At 44.2% G+C, this 13,135-nt stretch overlaps 1 protein-coding gene across 1 annotated transcript in view; it reads left to right on the forward strand.

Moving 5' to 3' along the window:
- Positions 1 to 13,135, forward strand: part of USP9X (ubiquitin specific peptidase 9 X-linked) — a 5,037,693-nt gene that overhangs the window by 3,385,616 nt on the left and 1,638,942 nt on the right. The gene's annotated exons all lie outside the window — the stretch shown is intronic.

Genomic DNA, 13,135 nt, shown 5'->3' on the forward strand with positions numbered 1-13,135 from the left:
CCTGTTCCAGTAGAGCAAAGAGGACATGGTTTCTACTCCAGACTGTTCCTGGTGCCCAGAAAAGTGGGCTCTTGGCATCCTATCCTAGACCTGTCCATTCTCAACACCTTCCTGGTGGTCCCAAAATTCAAAATGTGTGCACTACAACAGCTGCTTCCTATGCTAGCCAAGGACTCTTGGCTAGTCACCCTAGACCTAAAAGAAGCCTATCTGCACATCCCCATAAAATAATCTTTCAGGAAATATCTACATTTCAGTGCAGGCTCTTTGCACCCATCAGTTCTCTGCACTTCCCTTTGGCTTATCTACTTTGGCCAGGGTATTCACAAAGTGCCTGGCTCCAGCCATTGCATACTGCAGGCAGAGAAATATTCAAATTTATCGACACTTGGACGATTACCTGATTCAGACGGACAGTCAGGAATTGCTACTTCAGCACCTGGCATTTGTAAAGAAACTTCTAACTTCTCTGGGGTACACCATCAACGAAAAGCAATTGCATCTGGTGCCCAGCCAAAAGATTGTATTCCTGGGAGCAAGCTTGAACATAACTTCCCAGATAGCATTCCTTACTCCAGAAAAGCAGGTTTATTTGACAAACTACTGGCCACCAGAACCCAGCTGTCTACAAGAAAAATACTGCAAGCCCTAGGGTTCATGGCCTTATGCATTCTTCTAGTTTCATATGCAAGACTGCATATGAGAAAACTTCAGTGGTACTTAAAAAGTCTCTGGTGCCACCATTCTCAGGACCTGGAAACAATTATTCCCATCATTCCTTGTCCAAGGACAGAGTTCCTTTGGTGGGCAGAGGCTTGCAACTACAACAAGGGACTCCCTTTCACTCAACCCCTCCCCGCCCAAATCCTGACAACAGACACATCAGACTATGCATGGGGGGGCTCACATGGCTGGCTAATGCATTCAAGGCAAATGGAGCCCAGGACAAATTCACCTAGATATCAATCAAAAAGAAATGTTAGCTGTATAGAATGCTCTGACAGCCTTCAAAAAACCTTATTCTTCCAGGACAACTCTTGATAAAGACAGACAACACCACAGTTATGTGGTACATAAACGAGCAGGGGGTAACTCATTCCTACCCACTCTGCAGGTTAGCCATGGCCCTGTGGAATACAACCTTGAGCAACCAAGAGCACCTGCAAGCTCAATTCTTGCCAGGCAAACAAAATTCACTGGCATACGACTTAAGCAGAAATCTACTGGACCCACACAAGTGGACACTGGAACCCAACTCATTCAAACTTCTAACCCACAGATGGGAGACACCAAAGGTGGACCTCTTTGCTTCCCCCCCAAAACCATCAATGTGGGAAAACCTCTCAATTTATGCCTTTCCCCTTCTGCCCCTCCTCTCAAAAGTACTACTCAAGATCAAACAGGACAAACCAAGGACAATCCTTATTGCCCCGGACTGGCCCCGCCAGCACTGGTACCTACTTCTATGCATTCTGGCACTAGTGCCACCCTGGGACCTACATCATCAGACCCCATCCCTGCTGTCCCGGCAGGAGGGGCAGATTTTGCATCCTCAGCTGCAAACCCTGAACCTTGCAGCCTGGCTTATTCCCTGAATACTCCACCAGCAACCAGGTGCTGGACATCATCCTTGAGGCCAGGACGGCCTAGTACTAGGAAATCCTATTCAGAAAAATGGAAAAGATACTCTTCTTGGAGCCAATCTCAAGGAAAGGACACAGCCGTGCCCACCTTACCTCAAATCCTAGATTACCTAGCAGAGCTGCTCCACAAAAGCCTATCCTTTTCTTGTATTAAGATTCATGCCTCTGCCATCTCAGCTCATTATAATACTGAGCCACCTCTGTTTTCTTGCTCTCTGGTCAAACAGTTCCTAAGTGGAGCTAACAATTTAAGATCCCTGAGGAAGAGCGCCCACTCCTACTTGGGACCTTAACTTTGTACTAGAGAAGCTCATGCTTCCCCCTTTTGAGCCTGCTGCTTCACCACAGTTAAAATTCCTCTCTTGGAAAACAGCCTTACTTCTAACCATCACTTCAGCAAGAAGAGTGTCTTGAGTTGAAGGCACTAATGGCTGTGGAACCTTTCATTATTTTCCATCCTGACAGGGTTTCCCTCAGGACTAGCCCATCTTTCATGCCCAAGGTGTGGTATCCAGTGTGGCTCTACACCAAGCCATCCATTTAAAAACCTTTTTCCCTAATCCTCAGAATAAACGAGAAAAGGATCCTGCACTCCTTGGACATGCACAGACAACTCTGATTCTACCTTGATAGGACTAAGCCTTTCAGAAAATCTGACCAGCTGCTAGTCAGCTTTGCTACAGGGCTACAGGGGCAGAGGGCAAGGCCATTTCAAAGCAAACCATTTCCAAATGGATAGCACAGTGCATCCATTTCTGCTACAAGCACCATGGAAAACCTACCCCAGAGGGGATCAGAACTAATTGCACTATGGCTACCTCAATCTCTACAGCATTTCTTAGGGGAGTCCCTACCAGGGACATCTTGGAAGCTACAACCTGGAGTTCTGTACACACCTTCACCAAGCAATTGCCACTTACCTGCCTTTTTCTAAATCCAGAGCTGGATTTGCCACAGCAGTCTTACAAGGCCTGCCAGCCAGCCCTACTACTTCTTAACTGCCTTCACCCTTCCCCAGCTTTGGGAATCAGCCCAAGTGTGATGACTGCAACAGTGAAACACGAAGAACATAGTACAGTTGTGTACACTTACCATAAATGTAGATGTTTGAGTGTATTCACTGTTGCAGTCCTGGTTACCCTCCCTCCAGCCCCCTGACTCTTCTATGCTTTCTACCTATCCTCCATTTGGCCATATCTTATGGCTGTGGTATTTACTTTTTAGTGGAGGTGTTCCACACCATGTAATTGCTTCCTATTTTGGAGGCTCCTGACATCTGGGGCAAGAAAAACTGATGTAATGGCATCTGCTGCATGTTTTATACCCCTGACGACCTGACGTCATGGAAGAGGAGACAGCATCTGAAGTAGAAATCCCAAGACTCTGGTATTCGGGCCGACTGAGGGCTTACCCTGCAGGCAGATAACCCTAGTGTGATGACTGCAACAATGAATACACTCAAATATGTACATTTATGGTAAGTGTACACAACTGTACTGTGTCAGAGAAGTAAAAACGCTTATTCATGCCTTTCAAGTGTTTTCTCTCCCATGAAACCCAGGGCCTCTCAGGATTTTCACAGACAGCACCATAGTTTTCTGGAACATGACCAAACGGGGAAAGACCCAGTCCTACCATATTTGTCACTACAGGCTGTTTATATTCCATCAGAAGACTATGTTCTCTCAGATCCTCTAAGGAGAAACATGGGAGACCTTCAACAAATGGATGTTAAACAAGGAGGTGGTCTTGGACGTAGTCCACAGATGGTGTAATACTCAAGTAGACTTGTTTGCCTCTACTCTGAACAAACAGTAATTTTTTGTCTTGCTCCAGAATCTAGGCCTTAAGGACAGACAACCATGTCTGTCTGTGTGGGAGGGGAAGTACGTCTGTTGCCTTCCCCCCTCTGTCTGTAATCCCAAAGGTTCTGCTGAAGATCCAGCAGGACAGACCAAACATTTTGCTGGTGACTGCTTTCTGGCAAAAACATTACTGGCTCTCTATTCACCTAACAAAGTACAGTCACTGCAAGTTACCCTAACAACTGGATCTACTCGCACAGCAAAAGGGCTGTATGCTTCATCCCAACCTACAGGCTCTCAGCCTGACAGTGTAGATGACGAGATCTTATTCCTTGTTAGACTCTAGTTCTCTGAGAACATGGTTCAGGAAGTGAGAAAACCTACCACTATAAAGTCTTACATCTCCAAATGGAAGAGTTTTTCTGTCTGGTGTCAAAAAGAATGAGAAACCCTTCACATGCGGATCCCAACAATTTTGTCTTACTTGTATGAGCTTCTCAAATATGGACTTGCTTCTGTTCTGTTAAGGCACACTTGTCTGCCTTTTCAGAATGCATGCCATTTAACCCGCCTTTATTTTCAAGAGTCGATGTCAAGCAATTTCTAAAGGGTGTCCTTTACTTCAGAGCACCAAGGAGAGGGCTATTCCACCCCATTGGGATCGATCTCAATTTCATTTTGGAAAAAAATTGACTTTACCACCATTTGAACCTGCAGCCTCCACATCCATAAAGTTTTGTTCTTGGAATGCTATTTTGCTGGTGGCTCTTAACCTCTGCCAGAAGGGTCTGTGAGCTTCAAGCCCTTATGGTTATCCCTGCTTTTCTAATTTTCTATAAGGATATGGTCTCTCTGAGGGCTAACCCTTATTTCATGCCCAAGATGGTCAATGAACTACCTGTCAATTTATACATTTACCGACCTTTCAAAACCCACAGTTCAGAGATAAGAGGCTTCTGCACTCCTTGGATATACAGAAATATTACTTTGATAAAGCCAAAGACATTTGGAAAACAGACCAGCGTTTTCTCTTTCCAGAAGGCAGATTTGGCAAACCAATCTCAAAGGAGACCATTTCCAGTTGTCTCTCTAAATGTCAGTCGTATTGATCACTACTGCTAGCCTTAGCTACATGGGTTATATCCTGCAAAGGATATAACAGCCAGACAGCTTTCAAAGCTTCAAGGCACCTTCCATGCACCCAGTCAGTCAGCTCAAGCTGAACTTACTAAAAAGATATTTTGACACCAAGCTTTTCAGAGCTTTTCTGCAGCTGAAGAGTATGCCCTCTGAGGCTTTCAAAGATCAGCTGTCTGGTTGTGATGTTCCTTTGCGCAGACAAGTTCTCTTTGTGGGGGGGGGGGGGGGCTTCCAGTTTAAAGCTTTGTTTTATAACACGACTGTTCAGAAAAGCTATTTTTAAAGCTGTGAGTTTGTGTGTGAAGAGTTTCATGAGGATGTATTGTACTTTTAAATGGAGTGTGCTTTTTTCTTGTCAGTTGTTTAAAGTTTTTGAATGCCATTTTTTGCTGTGAAGAATTTGCATTTGTTTTACTTTTTGGAATTGCCAAAGTGTTTTAAAAGTGCTTTTTACTGTGTTTTTATGTGAAAAGTGACTGAAAGAGAGGCACCATTTTCAGCTTGAGTATGGGACAAGTCGTCTTTCTCAGTGTCTGTTTTTTTCTTCCATCCAAAAAAAAAAAAAAAAGTTAAGCAAGCAGGCTAGCAATTTGCTTCAGCCACAGGTGGATTACTCTGCTGTGGCGATTAGCTATATCTCAGACCAATCATCTTTTACCCTGGGTTTCTGTGGTGTAGCACCTACAGCCACTGCGGGCTGGGGTTTAGCCACTTCCTCCCCAGCTGTCTGGGTCCTCTCAGTGTGCCTAAACCTGGGGAAGCTGTTGCTGACATTAATCACACTTGGCCCTATTTTTCATTTTAAAAAGAAACAGAAACCTAAACATGTATCTGTTCATCCTCAATATTCCTTGGACAGTACGTAATTTACTGGGTCTGGCTAAGGGTTTAATTCAGGCAGTTTATGCTTCTTAAAAAGTATTCTGGTAAAAGAAAAATTGATACCTCTCTTCTTGAAGAGATTCAACATTCTGAATCTGAACAGGAAGATGAAGGCATAGATGTTGGATTTTTTCCTCAGATTTCTAATTCAAACTCAGAGAAGAGCTCAGTTTCTGATTCTCCGTGTGGGGGTTTCCTACTTTGAGACTATTTCCAGAAAAAAAATGTATGTTCCTGCAACTTTGATTTTCAGAATTTTGAACTGACAGGCTCATATATTAGTTTGTTCTGACTAATTGTGAAATTATGAAGAATGTTTTGCCTGCAGTTGTTTCTTGAGGCAAAATCTGCTTGAAATTTAGTTTATTCTGCTGTAGAAGTAACTACTCATTATTTACACTGTGTATATGACTTAGTTGATACTTCTTCCAGGGTTATGGTCACTGACACTCTTTTGAGGAGGTTTTCCTGGCTTAGTTCACAGAACCCAGCAGTTGATAATGAGAATTTAAATTTTCCATTAGGTAGAGATTGCTTTTGGCCCCTCTGATGCAGAGGTTATCAAAGTGTGACAAAAGGGTTAAGTTGATAAAGGGAATATCTGAGATTTTTCAGTTCCCCTTTTCCAGATTTTGTAAGGGATTCTCTAACCCCTCATCTTGTTTTGGTAACAAACAAAATATACAGTCTCAAAAAATGTAGGTAAACGCACATTTAAGAAAAACTGGCAAGGAGTGCCAAAAAGAATTCTGAAACCTCACAAAACCAAGGACAGTTCCACAAGTCAAAATGACTAACGGACCTTCTCCCACCCTGGCAGCCTCATTTCCCCTCCAAAAAGTCTGACTCTCCACTTTTTTCTTTTTGGCAACAGCTAGTATCAGACATATGGGTTCTGAAGAACATTCATCAAGCTTACAAATGACAGTTGGAAGAAATTCTTCCTTTCCCGGAGATAATCCATCATCCACCAGACAATACTGTCTCATTTCCACATGTTCATCACATGCTGTCCCAAAGAGTGATACAGCCAGTTCCTCCTCCTCTGTTGGGGAAGGGTTTTTCACAGGGATGTTTTTATAGCCAGAGAAAATGCTTGGACAGCAGTTCTGGATCGATCTTTCCTAAACCTGTTTGTGATTATGTTGGGGTTCAAAATGATGTCGTTTCACAACCTGCTTACTTCTTCTTTCTCCAAGTTTTCTAGTAACACAATATTTAAGAGATGCTTATCACAACCTTATTCAAATAGGCATTTCTTAAAGCTTTGTGTATCTGCATCACATTCAGTTATCTGCCTTACCCTTTGGATAATCCACTGCCCCAAATGTGTTTACAGATTATCTAGTTCCAGTTACAGCTCATTTCGGGTTACAGGGTATCCACATTTTCCATATTTAGACTACTTGCTTAGCTTTGCAGAATCTTTTTCAAAGTTACAGGAATCTCTCACTTGGATGAGAGATCTCTTACAATAGCTGGGATTCCAAGAGAACTTTCAAAAATCCCTTGACTACTTCACACAGGATTGTGTTTCAGGGGTATCCATTAGACACCTCAGTTCAAAGAACTTTTCCTCCACAGAAAAAATAGATCTATATCTGTATCTGTAATGTTTTCCACTTGGACTTTGGTCACCACAAGGGCAATACCTCAGAGTTTTGGGTCTCTTGACATCTATGAGTCTTATGCTACCTCTAGTAAGAGTTCACATGAGGAAGATACAGTGGTGTATAAAGTCAGCTTGGTCCCAGCACCAACATCTTTTCCTTTCAAATCCCAGTTCTCGGGTTTAAGGATATCTGTTGTCTCCAAGTGATTTCTCTAAGTCCAGGTCTTCCATTCTCCCTCCCTCCCTATTCCAAAACAGTCATTCAACACAGATACCTTATACTTAGCTTGGAGAGTAGTTCCAGGAGGGATAAAAGTGTAAGATGTCCTTCAAGGATGTATCTGCAGTCATCACATATGGGTTGTCCTGCCTCAGGCAGCCCTTCGGTTGGCCGAATTCCAAAGTCTGGGTCTGGCGTCTGCTGATGTCACCCCTTCCCCGACGTCATAGCGTCTGGGGTATAAAAGCGCCAACCAACGCCATCTTCCTCAGTCTTTCTTGCCGCGGTGCCCGAAGCAGAAGCAGTTCGCAAGTGCCGGTCGGCCAGCTCCTGTAATTCAGCTATCCGAAGACTTCAAAAGCTAAGTACCCCGTTGAGTACTCTTTCTTGCCTCAGCCGATGTCAGATAAAGTTAATAATTGTTTAACTTGTGGGAAACAAATACCTCATAAGGATTTCCACTCTTACTGTCTTCCCTGCTTAGGCCCAGACCACGACGTCTTGGCTTGTTCAGCCTGTGCTTCCTTCAACTGACGCACTCTTAGACGTCGGTCGGAGTTCGCAGAAGAGTTTTTTGGGGCTAGTTTTTCATATAAAATGCCGTCTGAAACCCCGACTTCACATTTAACTAAGAAACGGAAAGACAAGGACCGGCTCGCGGTTTTGGCTGAAACCGCGGCTAGGCCTACCGCGAGTGTCTCGGTCTCGGCTGATAGAGTCCTTGGATCTTCCGAACCCTGAAACAGTACAACCGACAGCCTCAGCCCCGGAGGCTCCTACCGAGTCGGTTACAGAATTGCCTTCAGAAACTGGTGTATTGGAATCTTCCGACACCATTCCTTTAGACAAAGCTACACCAGCATGTGGTGCAGCCAGGCCTCCTGCATCCATGTCCATTAAGGCCTTCACCAGGGCTAAAGCTGCTAAACACACTAAAGCCATGCCTCCCAGGGTTATTCCTCAGGGACCTTCTTCTAGTTCACAGATTCTAACCTTAGCAGAGGACCTTATCTCTTTAATCAGGGGCTCTCAACCTCCTCTAGACAAAAGGCCCAGGGTAGATCCCCCTGATCCCCTTTCCTCTGAGGAGGCCTCTGAGGGCTCGGATCACTCGGACTACCAGGAGGAGGCTTATTCAGCCTACGAGGATTCGGATGCAGAGGAATCTATCCCCTCAGCCTCCCCTCCTGAAGAGCTTTCCTTTGGGGAGACCTTTCATTCTATGAGAGAGCATTTCAAATGGCAGGGCCAGGAATATTCTGACTCCAGGAAAAGACTAAGAACTTTTCTTCATTTACCTCAGCATAGACCTTTGGCTATTCCTCTTGTTTTAAATGTCATTGATGATGTGTATTCTGATTCTAGTATGACCCCTGATAGTCTGCCTCCGGCCCCTGTTAAGCCCGATGGGTATTACAGGGTCCCGGATGCACATAATTTTCTTTACAAGACCCACTCTGCTGATCCTGAAACTATTTCTCAGGGCCCTAAAGGGGTTGCAGCTGTTACTACTAGGAACCCACTCCCCTCTGCAAAGGAGTCCAGGGCATTAGAAAGATGGGGTAAAAAAGTGTATACTTCTGCCACTCTTGCTATGAGGGCATTAAATTGTCAATTTCATATGATACAGTACCAAGAGTATTTGTTAGAAGAAATGCATAAGAAATGGTCTTCTACTGAACCCCTTGACCGTAAATCCCTTCAGGATCTGGTACATAACTCCCAGCAGGTTAGCAACCATTTTTTGCAGTGTGGTTATGATGCATTGGAAGCTTCATGTAGGTCAGCAATGACAGGTGTTGTCATACGTAAGCATGCTTGGCTGAAGGAACAATCTCTGCCAGACCATGTTAAAGCTAAGCTTTTGGATGCTCCATTGGAAAAGCAAAAGTTATTTGGTTCCACTGCTCAAGAAGTCCTAAAGAAATTTGAGGAAAAGGCAAAATCTGTACAAACAATTAAGGATTTTCTTCAAGTTCAACCGCCTCGATTCAGCAGAAATTGGCTTTCCATGAATTGGTCCTTTCCGGACACAGAAAGGTTTCAAAGGGGCAGGAATAGGTGTGCCAGAGGTAGAGGGCAAGCTAAGGGCTCCTACAGAGGCTGTCAATGGCAACCTCCAATCCAGACAAGCAGTTCAGGACCTTCAACTGCTGTACAAGGACAAAGTCAATGACTTTGCTTTGATTCCGCCAACCAGGGCTCAATTAGAAGCACCTTTGGGCAGAAAGCTTTCTTTATTCTCAAAAAATTGGCACAACTTTACAAGAGACAAATGGAAACTCCAAATAATAGACAACGGATACAGGTTCCATTTCCACACATTGCCAAAAAGAAAAGGCATGCCAGGTCTGCCACCAAATCAAAGGGCAGAGGCTTTGAAACAAATCTCAAACTTACTACAAATGAAAGCCATAGAAAAAGTTCCTCTTTCAGAACAAGGCCAAGGATTTTACTCCAGACTATTCCTTGGTCCAAGAAAAGAACATCAATGGAGACCAACTCTCGACTTGTCCGCACTGAATACTTATCTCATTGTGCCAAAATTCAAAATGCTGACTCTACAGCAACTCCTTCCCATGCTGGGCAAGGGGTCTTGGCTGGTGACTCTAGACCTCAAGGAAACATACCTGCATGTCCCTATCAGACAAAGTTGCAGAAGACACCTCAGATTTCTTGCAGGGTCAGAGCGTTCTCAATTCTCAGCATTGCCTTTTGGCTTATCTACTGCGCCCAGAGTATTCACGAAATGCCTGGCATCAGTAATAGCACACTGCAGACTTCAGGGGATTCAAATATACCCATATCTGGACGACTGCCTTATACAAGCGGACAGCCAACAAAGTTTGGTAAAGGACTTAAATTATGCCATCAATCTTCTGCAGGCCTTGGGATATACAGTCAACATGCACAAATCAAGACTTGTTCCATCCCAAAGAATAACCTTTCTGGGTGCGGATCTAGATACAACCACCCAAATGGCTTATCTCACAAAAGAAAAACAAAAACAAAGACAACTACCGGATTACTTCAAAAATCTGACAAGACAAACTCAGCTGACTGCAAGGAAAATCCTGCAGGCCCTGGGTTACATGGCATCCTGTATTCTTTTGATTCCACAAGCAAGGCTACATATGAGAAAGCTACAGTGGTACCTAAGGAGTTTATGGACTCAGCACAGTCACAGTTTAGAAACTTTAATCCCACTCATTCCATGCCTTCAAAAGGAATTTCTGTGGTGGGCTCAGGCCAGCCAGTCCAACAGGGGGTTGCCCTTCACAAAGCCAAAAACCTCCCAAAATATAACAACGGACGCTTCAGACCTAGGTTGGGGAGCGCACATGGAGGGCAGAGGTATCCAAGGACAGTGGTCACGAAAGGAGCTACGCATGCACATAAATCAAAAAGAAATGCTAGCAGTGATACATGCAATCGAGGCCTTCAAACTCTGCATCAAGGCCACCTACTAATAAGGACAGACAACACCACAGTTATGTGGTACATAAACAAGCAAGGAGGTACCCATTCCTATCCTCTTTGCAGACTGGCAATGAATCTATGGGAACTTTCCTTGAAACTCAATATACAGCTACAAGCTCAATTTGTGCCAGGGAAAGACAATACACTGGCGGACAGCTTAAGCAGAAATATCGTGGATGCGCACGAATGAATGCTGCACCCAGACATCTTCCTATAGGTAACACAATCTTGGGGGAGGCCGGACATAGATCTATTTGCATCCCCCCACAATCATCAACTGAAGAAATTCTGCTCAAGGACATACCACCTACAAGCGTGGAAAGTGGACGCCCTCTCTTTCAGCTGGAGAAATCTAACAGTGTATGCATTTCCACCTATTCCATTAATGACCAAGGTGCTACTGAAGATCAGGACAGAGCAGCCAAAAGTGATTCTGATAGCTCCGGACTGGCTAAGACAGCACTGGTACCCACTGCTAAGGAGCATGTCACGTACGAAACCATGGCCTCTGCCTCTATGGCCACTTCTACTGACACAGCACAGATACAAAACTCTACATTCCAACCTGAAAACCTTGCAACTGACAGCCTGGAGAATACCTTGACTTCTCCTCAGGATAAGCTATCCCAGAGAGTGAAAGATATTATTATGGAAGCTCGCCGCCCTTCCACAAGAAAGGCATATTCAGCAAAATGGAAAAGATTTCTCATTTGGAACACCACAAAGGGCCTAGATGCAACAGTGATGAGCATGGCGCATATCCTGGAATATTTGGCAGAAATGTTCCACAGTGGTCTGTCTTACTCTTCTATTAAAATTCATGCTTCAGCAATTTCAGCAGAGTACAATACTGATCCACCTGTCTTCTCTCATCCTCTCCTAAGACAGTTTCTAAGAGGAATCAAAAACATCAAACCCCCTCGGAAACCACCTCTACGTGCTTGGGACCTTAACTTCTTGTTGGAAAAACTAACACTGCCTCCATTTGAACCAGCAGCATCTGCAGATCTACAGTACCTTTCATGGAAGACTGCCTTCCTTCTGGCCATAACCTCAGCAAGAAGAGTTTAGGAGTTGCAGGTCCTGATGGCAGTACAGCCATTTATTATTTTTCATCAGGACAGAGTTTCATTGAGAACTAATCCCACATTTATGCCAAAGGTGGTATCCAGGGTTTCATTAAATCAAGCCATTCACCTGCCTACCTTCTTCCCAAATCCACAAAACAAAGGGGAGAAACTGCTGCACACCCTGGACATTCACAGACAGTTGCGCTACTACTTGGACAGAACTAAAGGTTTCAGAAAAGCTGACCAGCTGTTGGTAGCATATGCTGCTGGTACTCAAGGAAAAGCAATTTCCAAACATCCTATTTCAAAATGGATAGGAAATTGCATTCACTTTTGTTACTCCTTTCATGGAAAGACTGTACCAGCTAACATTAGACCTCATTCTACGAGAGCCACAGCCACCTCCACAGCCTTCTTAAGAGGGGTGGCTACCAAGGACATTTTAGAAGCTGCCACATGGAGCTCCGTGCATACATTTGCCAAGCATTACAATTTACCTTTATATTCCAGATCCAGAGCAGGCTTTGCTACGGCTGTCCTGCAGGGTATCTTAGCTACACCATCCTTTTCTTAGTTCCTCCACCCGCAGATTGGCTATGGTATTCGACCCATATGTGATGACTGCAGATGCATCCTTGAAGGACATAGTACAGTTTTGTACCTACCATAAATGTAGATGTCCGACAGGTATGCATCTGCAGTCAGGTTTACCCTCCCTCCTTCCCCTCTGTGGTATTTCTTGGGTACTTACCCCTCTATTAGCTAGCTGAGGGGATCTATTGTGGTGTATTTGTTTTTATATATATATATATATATATATATATATATATATATATATATTATTGCAAATGTTTGGATTTTATTGCATTTTTCCAAATTTAGCCTTCCTTAGAGGGCACCTGGCATCTGGGGCAAGAAAAACTGAGGAAGATGGCGTCGGCTGGCGCTTTTATACCCCAGACGCTATGACGTCGGGGAAGGGGCGACATCAGCCGACGCCGGATCCAGACTTTGGAATCCGGCCGACCGAAGGGCTGCCTGAGGCAGGACAACCCATATGTGATGACTGCAGATGCATACCTATCGGACATCTACATTTATGGTAGGTACAAAACTGTACTTTGTGTGAGACACCAAGGACAAATGCAGGCTTGCCCTGATCAAGGCTTTAAGCTTTCTGCATTGTCTTTGGTCCCCAGAACCTCTTCAATTTGTTAGAATATCACAGTCATGTGGTACATTAACAAACAAGGGGGAACCAGGTCATACCCCATTTGCAGGTT

This window comes from Protopterus annectens, chromosome 5.part0 (assembly GCF_019279795.1).
Source record: "Protopterus annectens isolate FY-2018-M chromosome 5.part0, PAN1.0, whole genome shotgun sequence".
NCBI classification, from domain to species: Eukaryota; Metazoa; Chordata; order Ceratodontiformes; family Protopteridae; genus Protopterus; species Protopterus annectens.